We start from the raw sequence: 15,392 nt of genomic DNA, 5'->3' as shown, positions 1-15,392 counted from the left end.
ACTTTTCGATTTTTCCTTTAAGGGGGAATACTGTTGACACTTTTGAAATTCTTTTGACCATTTAGGGTCTTAGTATCTTAATAAAACATTCTATTCTAAAGGGTACTTCCTCATATAAAAATATAGGTACTGCATTCAAAATAAAATTTTGAAATTTTATCCTCTATACCTCTCACTGAAATAGTGGCTTCCTTAAATTTTTGAGCAAAGTTGAGCGATTGATTTTATCACCTGTGATTCATATTTAATTTTAATTGAAAAATGGAATCATTAAAAAAAACATTAAGAGGAGGCAAAGAAGGAAGAAAAAGAGAGAGAAGGCAGGTGACAAAATTTGAAGAAAACAAGAAAAAAGACCTTCATCTTAACTTTTTAGAAAGTCTTTCTTAAGTAAGTATTGTAGTTTTGTAAATAATTCTGTCTAGAGAAGATAAAAGGGGCAGATTGGCCAATTACCTTCAAACTGTTTGATCATATCCATGTTTTTGTTAATTATTGAAGTTTTAAGAGGCATCAAAGAATCCTAATGCATAACTCAATAGGAGGAGCAAAAGCTAAGACATCGGCAAATTCTTTTAATGTTTGAGATTTTGCCCACTTATGAGCACATATGCTTTTGAGTGTTGGTCTGATTTAAATCCTGTTCATGGAAAGGAGGGTGATAGTTTAGCCTTTGGAAAAAGAGGAAGAAGGACATAAAGATGCTTTAAAAGCCAGCGAGTAGAGTAGAGGTGTAGGATGAAATGACATCCTTGTCATTATGTGACCCACTCTGTCTTTCCCCATTGCACCCACATCCTTGGCCCAGCCACACATCTGTTGCTCCAGCCCAAGTGGTAATCAACCATATACAGTGATAGAACCAGAATCTTCAAATAAAATCTAGCTGCCCAAACTGTTTAAGGATCATAAGAATAAATGAAAGATGATTAGACAAAAGAAGCAGGTTGATACAGTGAGATGCTATAATAATGTGGAAGTGAGTTCCAAAGAAACATTTGTACAAAGCCTGTAATATGTTACTTTAGTTGCATCCCGATTGTAAGTTATCAGACCATTTTTATGGGCACTGTAGTGGCACTAGAAGTGAATGTCTAACAAAATAATAGAGTGCATTACCAATTCTTCTATGATGACCACTGCTGAGAAACTATTAGACCCATTTGTCAATGTACCTGCTATCTAATAGTAGTTTTCAAGAATGAGTGATTGTGAAAACTATTCAACATTTTAAAGTTATTATTTCTCTTTATACACATTCCATTGAATCATCGTCTTCGAGTAGATCTATTTGTCCACCCATGCCTTTTCAGTAAGCCGATTGAGAAGTAAACAACAAAAACAAACTTTGAAAGGATAGAAAATACTAAAACTGTGAATGGCGTTTGGAAGGTGTATTTACTGTTTCAAATGGAATTGATGTTTGGTTACATTTTGAGTATTGTGCAAGTTTGCCCAGAACATTACAATAGAATGTATACAAAATAGAACTTTAAAATAGGAAAATCTGCTTTACAATAAAACAGATTAGAGGTCTGGAATAGTAGTTTTCATGCCATTATAAAGAATTTCTTTACAATGGGCAGATGTAACAAGTTCTTTAGAAGCACAGCCTTAGATATTATTTATAGTACTGTAAGCACACCTTGGAGATTTTGTCCTATAATCAAAATTGTCTCATCTATGATTGTGTCTCTGTCATCTGTTGTATTTGATGCCTGTCCTGTAGACAGTGGTGCTTCCCAGGTGACTCAGTGGTAAATACTCTGCCTACCAAGCAGGAGATATCAGTTCAATTCCTGGGTTGGGAAGATCCCCTGGAGAAGGAAATGGCAACCCACTCCAGTATTTTTGCCTGGGAAGACCCATGGACAGAGGAGCCTGGTGGGCTTCATTTCAGTTCCTAGGGTCACAAAAGAACTGGACATGACTTAGTGACTAAACAACAATTGTAGGCATTGACAACATAGAAGTTGTTCTATTGAAACATTAAGTTCCACCCCTACAGCCCTATGACCAGGTTTGGCTTTTACTGATTTCGTGGTCCTCTGAGATTTAACAGCAACCTCCATCTGATCCCTAACTGGATCCCATCCTGCAAATTTTGTTCTGTTGTGGAATCCCCTTGTGCCAAACCCTATAGGCTCTCTGATTCTTAGCTATTATTATTTTTTAGTTCTATAGTCATGATCTTGAGAATTTCTGCTGTTTCTTCCACAAGTTGTGAGAGGTGAATAAAACTTGGATAGGACAGGGGTCCATCTCAGACACCTTACCTAGATCTACCTGGCTGACTTTTCTATCTGCTGAAGCTGACTAATTTGATGAAGGGTAACCAGCAAGGTTATTTTCTTCTCAAGGTCCAGAGTAGATGTGGTGTAAGTCACCAGTACAATATTTACTAAATATTTGGGGGATTTTCTGTCATCCCACTCATGAGTTTCAACCCCAAAGTAGGTTCAGGGAACAGAGCCGCCCATACTGTCTGTGCTCTTTTTGTTCTCCTTTTTCTGTTTTTCTCCTTTTCTAGTCTATAAATGGTCTGTATTTTTATCACCTCTCTGTTTTGTAAGAAAAACTGCTCTTCTGGCATCTCTTAGTTTTTTTGGTTTTTTTTTTTCCCACCCCCTCTATGACCTAAACCCTTGCTCCAAGTCCCCCATGATTTGCTTCTTGATACTTAAATACAAGCTTTTGGAATTTTTTTCCTCTCTGGCTGCTGGTACTTGTAATTCAAAGCCATGGTTTTAAGGACTACTGTCTGCACTGTTGACTTACAAAGGTCAAATTAATTGCTCAAAGGTCAAAATAGTGATTCTTTGTTCTCTCTGAATCACCATACCCTGAGGCATGGAGAAAGTCCTCTTTGCTACTTAAATATGGTGGAATAATGTAGCTAAAAGAATTTGAAAAAAAATCAGCACTTAGTTTAATAGCAAAATACCCCACTATGAAGGAGATGCACAGCAGAATATAATGATAGGTGTACTGTATATTCATTGATGTTTACTTATCTCCACAAGCTAAAACAATTACAGAATAATAAATGTGCCAGTTACATGTCTTTGTATTTATTCTAACTTAAGTAATGTTCTCCAGTTAAAATACAGTTAACACTAAGATGTTTTGCTATAATAGAGCTGCACATGCTATAATTGAGTCTGTTTTTGAAAATCTAACATGAACATGCTGTTTCAGTTGAATCCTCTTACCTACAAACATCATTGGTTCATTTATTGAATGTCTACTGTATGCTGGGAACTAGGGATAAGTAAGCGAACAATGGACATGCCCACAATCTACTACATGCTGAGAATTTTCCTTAGTCACTAAGTAAATATAAAAATCCTCAAGCTCCCACCCCATGTAGTAGAACTCTGGAACCCTACCTTTCCAAGTTTAAAGCCAGCCTAGAAATCTGCACTTGTGCTGACTGGTGGAAGACTTAACTGTGTATTTGGCATTTCTTTCTCCACATCTCAAGAGAACACTCTGTTAGATCCCCAGAAGTGACTCAGAATATGCGACTTTTAAGGGCTTCCCTGGTGGGGCTGGGTTCTATAAACGGTTAATGAATAATATCAGAAAGAAATGTTTTGTTTTGTTTTTTAAATAATTGAAACATACTTCCAGATCATCACAGAGTGCCAGTCTGGGCTCCCTGTTTACACAGCAACTTCTCACCAGCTGTCCATCTCACACCTGACAGTGTGTGTGTGTGTGTGTGGGTGTGTGTGGGTGTGTGTGGGTGTCGGTGTGTGTGTGTGGGGGTGTGTTTTGAGGCTACCCTCCCCATTTGTCTCACCCTCTCCCTCCCCTGCTGTGTTCACAAGTCCATTCTCTACATCTGCATCTCCTTCCCTGCAAATAGGTATGACCTGGAGGACTGGGATGGGGGGAGGGGAGGGAAGCTAGAGAAGGAGGGGATGTATGTATAATTATGGCTGATTTGCAGTGTTGTATGGCAGAAATGAACACAACATTGTAAAAAATTTTTTTTAATTTAAATAGAAAAAACTTCCTATCTATAATTTCCCAAGATTTCTTCTGGTTTTTAGAAGAATAGAAAATGATTCCATAGTTTAAACAATACATATTTGGTATATTTCCTTTCTTCTTGGGTTTAAAATAGATACAGCATAAATCTGCCACTCCTTACAGTCTTTTCTACTAAAATAATCTCATAGTCTGATTCCAGTATTACTAAGCTCAAATTAATAATACATCAAAATCTGAAGAGGTTAATAATGTTTTACACCTACACAGGGGTACTTTGAAAGTTTCATTAGGACTAGCTTTAAAAAGTAATGACATTTATTTTGAGCCTTTTTTATTCTTTTATGGTCTGATGGAAAGTCAGGATGAATTAAAGTTGATCATGAGATTGAAATAATCTCTTTCAGGATACCAGAGCTTTATACTAAATTTCCACAAATGCAAAATTTGAAATATACATTTTCCACAATATTGTTGGCCAGTGTTTCTTAAACTTACATAACCTATGAAGTCTTTTTTAAAGGAAAAACAAGAAGAAGCACAAAAATCTTCTATGTGAACCCTAGCGTTAAATCATTTTTATTACAGTGTTACTTAAAAATATGCAAACTTAAAGTCAGGCATAAATACCTTATGCTTATACTTCTTACAAAACATAGTTACAAATGAATGCAAGCAAATTTCTAAATCTGAGAAATTCAATTTCACATTATTGTTTTTTAATGTAGAGGAGGTGTTTTGTGGAAATGAAATGTCTGTTCACCATGTGAAGAAGACATGGGCTTGCTAATGTACAGATTCTTGTGTACAATACAGTGTGTAGTATAGGGACAATTCTCCCTATTTTGTGGAAAGACTTTGTGCAGTGTCATCATTGTCCTTTTTCTGTCTGTGTTCCTATTAATACTTCTTGATGCCCAAGTGATTGTATTTACAGACATGAGCACTGGGTTCATATGAGAGCACGTGGTGATAAAATAGTGTGGTCCAGAAGACCCAGAAAGCACTTGGATTATTTCTTTTATTATTATGGAAAATCAAAATACAAATATGATAAATATATTATTAAAAGGTCATGTTTAAGAGCAAACTCAAGATTTTTATACAAATATGATAATAACTTGAAAATTTTATTTGACTCCATTATTAATGAGGAAACTAATAAGATGTTATCAACTGATTTAACAGAGAATTCAGAATACCACAGGTACGTAGTTGAGTCAGGAGTGTTGAAATGAATCTACAGGTAGGTGCAAAACTGGCATTTTTACATAGAGTTGGTATGAGGAGAGAAATTTTCCCTCCAATAGAAGGAATTTGCATACCCTTGCATAGGTGCTGCTTTAACTTCTATGAGTTACTTATAGTTTACATCTTTGTAAACTAGTTCAGATTGCCATTTAAAAAATCAGATAACCAAAAAGGATATACTTGGTAAATGCCTCCTTTGCATTAAAGATACACAGTCTTCTATTGATTCATTTGAGTCTTTCACAATTCTTAGACAGATATATAGACCTCTTAGAACCTATCCATGGACCTCTATCCAAAGCCTGAAGTTCTTCTCTGCTCATCTGTCTCTTGAGCACTCCCTCAAGCAGCAGATAGGTGACCCACGTGAGCATTAGTCTTAGAGGAATATACAGTTCTCCCTCAGATATAACACCCAGCAACCTATTTGGATGAGTTGGATGTCTTCTAGGGGAATAAGAACTGTGATAACTAATACCAGATCTTTTACATATGAAAGATTTGCCCAAAAGAGTTATAATGATAAGTCAAATTCACAGTAGGAATGTTTAACATACCCTCCCTCCCTCCCTCCCTTCCTTCCTTCACAATTGTTCCATATCAGATACTGCACTGAGAATGTTATATATGTCATTTCATAAAATATCATAATAAACCTATTGGCATGTGCATTTTTGAGAAGATTCAGCCTGAATGTTATATTCAGCACAAATATTAAATAAAAGATTTACACATCATGGTCCTTCCCACCTCATCTGGGAAATTGAGTGTCCAACCTACATTTTTTTTTGCCTAGTCCTGTGTGTCCGTTTGGCACATGTGTGTGTGTTAGTCACTTGAAAAAGTGAAAGTAAAGTTGCTCAGTCGTGTCCAACTCTTTGCGACCCCATGAACTGTAGCCTACCAGGCTCCTCTGTCCTTGGGATTTTCCAGGCAAGAATACTGGAGTGGGTTGCCATTTCCTTCTCCAGGGGTTCTTCCCGACACAGGGATCGAACCCAGGTCTCCCACATTGTAGGCAGACGCTTTACCATCTGAGCCACGAGGGAAGTCATTTAGTCATGTTCAACTGTCTGCAACTCCATGGACTGTAGCCTACCAGGCTTCTCTGTCCATGGAATTCTCCATGGACAAAAGTAGGCAAAAATAGTAGAGTGGGTTGCCATTCCCTTCTCCAGGGGATTTTCCTGACCCAGGGATTGAACCCCAGTCTCCTGCATTGCAGGCAGATTCTTTACCATCTGAGCCACCAGGGGAAGCCTAAAAGACACTAACTTATCTTTAATGTGTTTATGCCCCCTTACCTTCCTTGGCTAAGCTATGAGCCTCTTTAGCAAAAGAGCCATGTTTTATTCATGTGTCCTTGGTTCCTTGCACAGTGACAGACACATACCGGAAACTGATTACATACTTTTGAGCTTATCTGAAGTACACACACACAGTAAAGCTAATGCCTAAAATTGAACCTCTGGACAAATTCTGTCCTAAGTCACTAGTTCCAAAGATTTTATTTCCTCTCTCAAGATGTCTCACTAGTGCTAGATAGGTTTTAGGGTTTAATAGATTTGTTAAATGTAGAGCTGTTAAAATTTGCTCTGGGGACACAGGAAATCCTTGTCTTATCATTGGATACAAGCTTGCAGACTAAATGTCATTATGTAACATCTTTGAGAGTTAGTGAAGGAAGCTGTGACAATGCAAAAACTGTTAGACATCATCTAGAATTTTGCACCACAATTATGTATCCAATGAATGGAGAATAAGAAAGTCTTAAATGCCAGTATTTTAAGTTTCCTTCAAACCTCCCATGCTCACATACCACGTTTTACCCTAAAGTGTTTCTTAGCATAAAAGTGAATACCAAAGAACTACAAAGGAAGTGGGAACGCAGAGAGCTGATATTCCCCTTGGCAACAACAAGGCATAGAAACCAAAACTCAAGGGAGATTGGAGAATGAAAATTAGAAAAGTGGAGGGAAAAAACTATACTAAATTGCTAGGGAAAAGCTTCATTGTGTTATCAACTGTTTGATTGAAGAATAAGAATGAAATGTGTCTTCAAACAGTGTATTACTTGGGCAAAATATATACAGTTCTTAAATATTAAATAGGTTAAACTTACAGAAACAGGACCTGCCATTCCTTTTCAGCAGTGGAGCATTTCTTTCCAGTTTATCACTGATGAGAGTAAGGAAGTAATTAAAGTGTCTGTCCACAGTTTCGATTGCAATCTGGCAATATTTTCTGAGATACATGAAATGGCTGTCACGACTGAGATAGTTATCCAGTGTCCCAGTTTCTTTAGGGTCTTAATGGTCACTTTCTTCAGGGGATCTTCCTGACGCGGGGATCTAACCTGTGTCTCCTGCGTCTCCTTGAATTGGCAGGCACATTCTTTACCACTGAGTCAGCTGGGAAGCTTTGTTTTCTCTTAAAGCAGTCTTTGGAAAAAAAAAAAATCATGTTGACTTTCTTCTAGACAATACAATAAGTAGTATAGCCTCCTTAGAAGCTTAGAAATTCAGTAACATGTGGTTCATGTTGGTTTTTTTTTTTTTTCACTTTTTAGTTGTATCTTTTCATCTTGTAAGTAGCTCCTCCCATTTTGGAAAGAATTTGGGACAAACAGGTTAGAAAACCTTTTAAGAAAGGAACAAGGAGATTTTTTTTATACCAGTTAGGCTAAGGAAAACTTTTTGTATATTTTAAAAAATTGGATTGCCCATAGAGGGACTTCATTTAAAGTTGTTTGGGGAAGGAGCTATGTTGACTTGATAACATTTTATATTGGAATGCTGATCTATTCTTTTTTTTTTTTTTTTTCATTTATTTTTATTAATTGGAGGCTAATTACTTTACAATATTGTACTGGTTTTTGCCATACATTGACATGAATCAGCCATGGATTTACATGTGTTCCCCATCCCGATCCCCCTACCCACCTCCCTCCCCACCCGATCCCTCTGGGTCTTCCCAGTGCACCAGCCCTGAGCACTTGTCTCATGCATCCAACCTGGCCTGGTGATCTGTTTCACCCTTGATAGTATACTTGTTTCAATGCTATTCTCTCAGAACATCCCACCCTTGCCTTCTCCCACAGAGTCCAAAGTCTGTTCTGTACATCTGTGTCTCTTTTTCTGTTTTGCATATAGGGTTATCGTTACCATCTTTTTAAATTCCATATATATGTGTTAGTATACTGTATTGGTCTTTATCTTTCTGGCTTACTTCACTCTGTATAATGGGCTCCAGTTTCATCCATCTCATTAGAACTGATTCCAATGAACTCTTTTTAATGGCTGAGTAATATTCCATGGTGTATATGTACCACAGCTTCCTTATCCATTCGTCTGCTGATGGACATCTAGGTTGCTTCCATGTCCTGGCTATTATAAACAGTGCTGTGATGAACATTGGGGTGCACATGTCTCTTTCATATCTGGTTTCCTCGGTGTGTATGCCCAGGAGTGGGATTGCTGGGTCATATGGCAGTTCCATTTCCAGTTTTTTAAGGAATCTCCACACTGTTCTCCATAGCGGCTGTACTAGTTTGCATTCCCACCAACAGTGTAAGAGGGTTCCCTTTTCTCCACACCCTCTCTGGCATTTATTGCTTGATTGTACTTTGTTTATATATCAAGTACCACACCAGTCACAAGCTTGGGTTTCTTGTGAATATGCATAACACTCCTTGTTAGGAGAGCTTGTAAATCCCTCACTGGCAACAGTCACCAGAAGTAGATGCACCTGTCTTCCCAGCTGGGATTTGCTCATGGGAAAGAGAGTTATTTAACACCATGTTATCCTCATGGACAGCTGTTTATATAAGCTGCCCTAGGGTGTACAAGACCTAAATTTTGTTTGTTAAAAAAAAATTGAATGTCAAAATGAAATTTGACATGAAAAATATTTTGATGTTTTGATTCAGTAGTTTTAAGAATATAGAGTTGGATTAATAGAAAAAAATGTTAGTTGATTTGCTTTGGTCTGATTGCTCTAACAGCTTTTAATGACTCAGAGAATACCAATATTTTCAGCTCAGATTAGCTTGGGATTTAGTATAATATACTTCATTTGATTTCCATGCAACTCCTTTGTTAAAACATGGGGCTTGCCCTCAATGCTACAGCCATAACTCCTTGTTTTTTTGCATTTTAATTGTCTGTTTTCCTGTGACAGACTCTTAAAACTCCATAATAGGAGCAGTGTCTGTTTTGCTAACCATTCTTTGCTCTAACTCACTACCATTGTGTTAGCTCTGGATATATTTGTGCTTAATAAATCTTTGTTGAGTGGATACTTGAATGAAAGAAAGGATGAAATGTTTTTTGCTGACCAGGAAAGAGGAAGTGGCTCCTTTGATTCAAAATCACTCCAAAATCTAGAGATCTCTTTGAGTCCCATTTTTAAATGGAGGTATAATTTACTTATAATAAAATGTAGATTTTATAGACATGGCTTCATAATTGTCTTTCTGTTTTTTCAGGTCTATCTACTCATATAACCACTCTCTCAACCAAATATATAGTTTTCCCATTATTCTAGAAAGTTCCCTCCTGCTACTTTCCGGTTAATCTCTCATAACCACTGTTCTGATTATTACTACAGCCTCTTTTCTGTCCTTTCTAGAACTTCATTTAAATGTAACCATGAAGTATGTGCTTTTTTTGTGTCCGTGTTAATAAGAGTAATCAGGAAGGACAATATTATTTTAAAAGCTACTCTGTGTCTCTCCTTGGAGGTTTTACTGGCCCTGTCTTCCCCAGTCTCTAACCATTTGCTCTTAAGAATTCCAAAAATATAGAAAGTAAGATTCTTACATGTAGAGTTCAAAAGTACCACTCAACTTACAGCTTTGTACTATGAACCTCCATTTGAAAAGTAAAACCACATCAGCAATAATCTAAATAACTGCAGTGTTAATAATCTATTATCTGAATAATATATGTATATAATATATACTATTACAGTATATTAATAAATAACATGGAACTTATTATAATAAATAACCTAAATAATCCTAATTCTCAGAGCTAGGAACACAGCCCCTCCTCCTGACTCCTCTACGCTTTGCACAGCACTAACCATTGGTTTCACTTATCTTCAAGACAGTTCTTGAGTAACCAACATGTGTGTGACAGGTTGTAGAAGGAAAATAATATGAAAAAGAATATATATACAAAACAGAAAAAGAGACACAGAAATACAGAACAGACTTTTGAACTCTGTGGGAGAAGGTGAGGGTGGGATATTTCAAAAGAACAGCATGTATACTATCTATGGTGAAACAGATCACCAGCCCAGGTAGGATGCATGAGACAAGTGCTCGGGCCTGGTGCACTGGGAAGACCCAGAGGAATCGGGTGGAGAGGGAGGTGGGAGGGGGGATCGGGATGGGGAATACGTGTAAATCTATGGCTGATTCATATCAATGTATGACAAAACCCACTGAAATGTTGTGAAGTAATTAGCCTCCAACTAATAAAAATAATAATAATAAAAAAAATTAGAAAAAAAAAGAAAAAGAATATATATATGTATAACTGAATCACTCTGCTGTACACAGAAATTAACACAATATTGTAAATCAACTATATTTCAGTAAATTTTTAAGTGAAAAAAAGGAAAAAAAAATCTCCAAAATTGGATATTTCCCCTGAAAATTCTTCTCTAAAATATATTTTCAATAACATATAGCATTTTGGGATGTAGAAGGTAGGTAAAACTGCAAAGGAGGTTTACAAAGAACTAGTCACTTTGCAGGCAGTGGGAAGAGCTTGCTAAGTAAAGCCTGTAGAAAATGGATTCATCGAATTAGAGCAGTCCATGATTGACTGCCAAAGCCAGCTTACTTTCTTTGCTGGTTCCAAAAAAGAATATCTGAAACTTTGTGATGGAAGACTATCTTATAGAACATGCTGGCAGAGCATACTTTTTCACTGGCTCAAGTCAGTATTATTATAGACTTGATGGGATACTTAAGGCTCTGGTAAGGATTTTTAGGTCAGAAAAAAAAATTAGACATAGGAGATTAGGGAGCAAAATGTGTTAGTTTATTTCACAGCAGAGTAAAGCAAAAAACAGCCTTAGCAAAGCCACAGACAGGACTTGTAGAAGTCTAACAATTTTCAACTTCTCTTGTAGAAACATTTGCTATTACTAAGGAGACCAAAAAGTATAAAATTGTGATCTAGGGAAAGTAAGTCTAGTAGTTGCTGAAAAAGAGTTAATACAGTATTGCATTAGATAAAAAAGTCATCCTTTTAAGGATGGATGAGATTATTGAGTCAAAGGAAGAAAATTCCCACATTCAAATTATGTCTTCTATAAAGGGTGAGATTTTGTACAAGATAGTTTGATGCAAGATATGTGGAAATTTCATGAAATGGCAAAAAGAGAATCTGAATAACCTGAAACAGAGTATGAGTGTTAGATGAAGTGCACCTAGAAGATTATTTATGTATTTTTCTTTCCCCTTAGACCTGGTAGAGGCACTTGAAGAACTGCTCAGTCCCGGGGAGGAGGGATTGCCTGAGGACACCGTCGCTTTACCCTAAAGCGAGTGCAAAAGTTTCCATTATAAGGTAATAACTGATTCCTACTTTTGGTTTTTGTAACCTTCGAAAATTAATGAAACCATGGTGTAAAATTAGGCTATATTATCAGAAGTATTAAAGATGCTCCGAATTTATTTATAGCTTTATTGTCATTCATGCTTTATACCTTTCATGTGGAATATGTGCAGAAATAATTCCTTTGCAGATATTATCTTTATGTTTGAAGTTGGAGGATACGTAGTCACAGCGGGAATTGCAAAGCACCAGTCTGGCCACTTTGGATTAAAATATCCTTAGCAAAGATTCTCTCTTGAGGTGCTTCTTGGCCTTTTCCTTCTTGCGGGCACACAGAAAATGGTAATGTCCCTGTGGTACTCTGCAGAGGCCGCTTGTTCCCGGAGACCACTGGTGCTAGCCCCAGAGCATCTGAAGGGATGGAATCTCAGTACATCTGTAAACCATGTGTAGAAGAGCTCTGGTGGGGAGCAAGAGATGCTTCTTTTTTGAAAACTCTGAAGTGTATCCTCAGCTTTTTATATGTCCCTGTGATCAGAATCTGGATTTAGAGAAGCTTTTCATAGAGGAAAAAGAAAATGATACTTTGCATTCTAAATTTTCCTATGAAGTTCATTTTCCCTAAAGATTGCCCGGTATTTTACATCACGACACTTGAATGAGTGTTTTCCTTCCATCTCTGTCTGTACAGTGATAAAGAAATCCTCTCTTGGAGGACCCACATAGGCACATCAATTCTCACAGAACTCCTTGTTCTCCTAGGGCTCTGGGCAAGTTTACAAAAGACAAAATATACCTCCAGGGATAGAAGGAGCCCCTGCAGCCTGAGGTAACTGTAGAGTTTACAGTTTACCGTACAGTTTACAGTTACAGGGAGGAAGGCCTCCCTTCCGTATTTGGTCTGGTCTGGGTAAAATTAAGTTATCTCATTCAAAAGAAACTGAGTAAGCATTTGACAGATTTGGGGCCTGACTCAAACCCAGGCTGAATATTGCAGAATTAAAGGATATAGGCTGATGGGACTCAGCTACTCTGGTGCTTCTGTTATGCCTTATTCCAGTATTGTCACATGTTCCACCACAGTTACCACCTCAAGGTTAAGAGGTAACAGCTGAGATGCCCAGTGGTATCTCCTTGAAAGATGGGCATAAATAGCCTTTGGTCACAATTCTGTCAATAGAAGCTGTCCTATATAACCAGGACCTTTTGTTTGGTTTGCTTTGTTTTGTTTTTAATTAATTAATTAATTTTACTTTACAACATTGTATTGGTTTTGCCATACATTGACATGAATCTGCCATGGGTGTACATGTGTTCCCCATCCTGAACCCCCCTCCCACCTCCCTCCCCATCCCATCTCGTGGGTGATCCCAGTGCACCAGCCCCAAGCATCCTGTATCATGCATCGAACCTGGACCGGTGATTCATTTCACATATGATAATTTACATGTTTCAATGCCATTCTCCCATATCATCCCGCCCTCACCCTCTCCCACAGAGTCCAAAAGAGACACAGATGTATTGAACAGCCTTTTGGTTTGCTTTGGTTTTATAACCTCTGTGTCTTAGATTTTGCTTTTTTTTTAAGTGATTAACAGCTTTTTGTTAGAGCAGTTTTAGTTTTACAGAAAAATTAATTGAAAACTGCAATGAGCTCCTCCTACATATCCTCCCTGAAAAGCACACATAATTTGTCCCATTATTAACATCTTTTATTGGTATGGTACATTTTCTGCGATTGATATGAACCAATATTGATACATTTTTATTTATTAACATGTTACATAAAGGTTCACTCTTTGTATTGTGCATTCTGTGGGTTTGAAAAATATATAATGACACATTTTCATTGTTAGTGTATCACAAAGAATATCTACACTACTCTGAAAATTCCATGTGCTTCCCCTGTTGGCCCTTCTCTCCCCTCACAGAAATCCTAGCTACCTTTGATTGGTTTACTGCCTCCACAGCTTTGCCTTTTCAGGGATGCCATACCTCAGATAGCCTTTTCAGATTGGCTTCTTTCACTTAGCAATATGCTTTATGGTCCCTCCATGTCTATTTGTAGCTGGACAGCTCATTTCTCTATATTGTTGAGTAATATTCATTGTACGGATGTACCACAGTTTGGTTTTCCATAGCTTTTTTTTTCTTTTTTTTTCCCCCATGGCTTGTTAAAGGATATCTTGGTTATTTCCAAGTTTGACAGTTATGTAAAAAAGCTCCCGTGAACAATTATCCTCAAAGTTCTATGTGGACATAAGTTTTCAGTTCATTTGGATATATGCCAAGGAGTGTGATTCCTAGATCGTATGGTTCAAGTATGTTTAGTTTTATAAGAAATCTCTAAACTGCCTTCCAAAGTGGCTGTACCATTTTGCATTCAGTATGCATGAGGGTTCCTGTTGCTCCACATCCTTACCAGCATATGGTGTTGTCAGTGTTACAAATTTTAGTCATTTAAGTGATTATGTAATGTTTTCTCATTGTCTTAGGTTTTTTTAATTTAATGAATTTATGAGGAAATTGTGACTGCCCAGAAAACTCTGGATATTTAGCCAGTAGAAATTTCTTTGGCATTTACTTGGTAATGACATTGATTAAGAATGTGAACTTTCCCTTGGCAATATCCACTATGGTCATGCATTTTTATGAGATAAGTGTGTGTATACACATAAGGGTTTATGCACATATGTCTGTGTATACCTTCTATTCTCCGTAATAGAAAGAGGTCATAGTGGGCAAAGACTTTTCTAAAAATACACCATCAAAATGAAAATATACAGCATATATCAAAGATATTTTTGTTTGTTTCAAAAAATGAAATATGAGTATTCTATGGATCCAATATGAAAATAGGCCATGCTTGATGTTATTTATAGCTAGTTTTCTGACATGAATAACAGTGTTTATACAGGCCACATCAAATTACATGCTCTTAATTTTTCTATCCTGTTAAATTTCAGCCATGCAGATATAGCCACAAGAAAGATTCTTCTTAGTCCTTTAAAGTTACAGTATTTTTTTCTGTATGCTGGGTGCATGCTCTAGATTTGATTGTACTACTTTAAACATTTCTGATGAGATGGACTTCTATACTAGGATGTGACTTTCTCCTGTGTAAGTACTACTCCTTTCATTTTTCTGCCTGAAATATGGTACAGTGCCTGTGTAAAGGACAGAATTTGCATGACTCTTGTTAAAGACAGTAGGGAAGACTTTATTCAGGAGGGACTACAGCAATGAAGTTTTGCTGCAAGAGAAAGAAATAGCTCACCTTCAAACACAACAAGGACAGTGGGAGATTTATAGCCTAGGAGCAAAGTGGGGATCAGTGGATGGATGGAAAATTACCAAGGCCAGAGGAATTCTTGCTAGATTGATTCAACAGGATTCTTGCTGAAGGCAGGTCAAGGAGAGAAGATGTGGGAATGTGTGTGTGTGTGTGTGTGTTGTGTGTGTGTGTGGAAGCTGATCTAATATCAAAGATACCAGAGGAAGAGTCCCTACACTGACTCAGCAGAAATTTCATAAAGAAGTAGAATAAGATGTTTGTTGGCACTGGGTATATCT

General features: G+C 37.1%; 1 protein-coding gene across 4 annotated transcripts in view; it reads left to right on the top strand.

The window, feature by feature from the left end:
- The window catches only part of B3GALT1 (beta-1,3-galactosyltransferase 1), a 599,692-nt gene that overhangs the window by 179,353 nt on the left and 404,947 nt on the right, over nucleotides 1-15,392 (top strand). For all 4 annotated transcript variants that reach the window (XM_043894699.1, XM_043894696.1, XM_043894697.1 and 1 more), the window contains exon 2: nucleotides 11,728-11,831. The gene's annotated coding sequence lies outside the window, so the exon portion shown is untranslated. The remainder of the gene's footprint in view (nucleotides 1-11,727; nucleotides 11,832-15,392) is intronic.

Source organism: Cervus elaphus, chromosome 33, assembly GCF_910594005.1.
Source record: "Cervus elaphus chromosome 33, mCerEla1.1, whole genome shotgun sequence".
In the NCBI taxonomy this organism is placed as follows: Eukaryota; Metazoa; Chordata; class Mammalia; order Artiodactyla; family Cervidae; genus Cervus; species Cervus elaphus.
The sequence above is the reverse complement of the archived record's forward strand: the minus strand, read 5'-3'. Positions and strand labels throughout refer to the sequence as shown.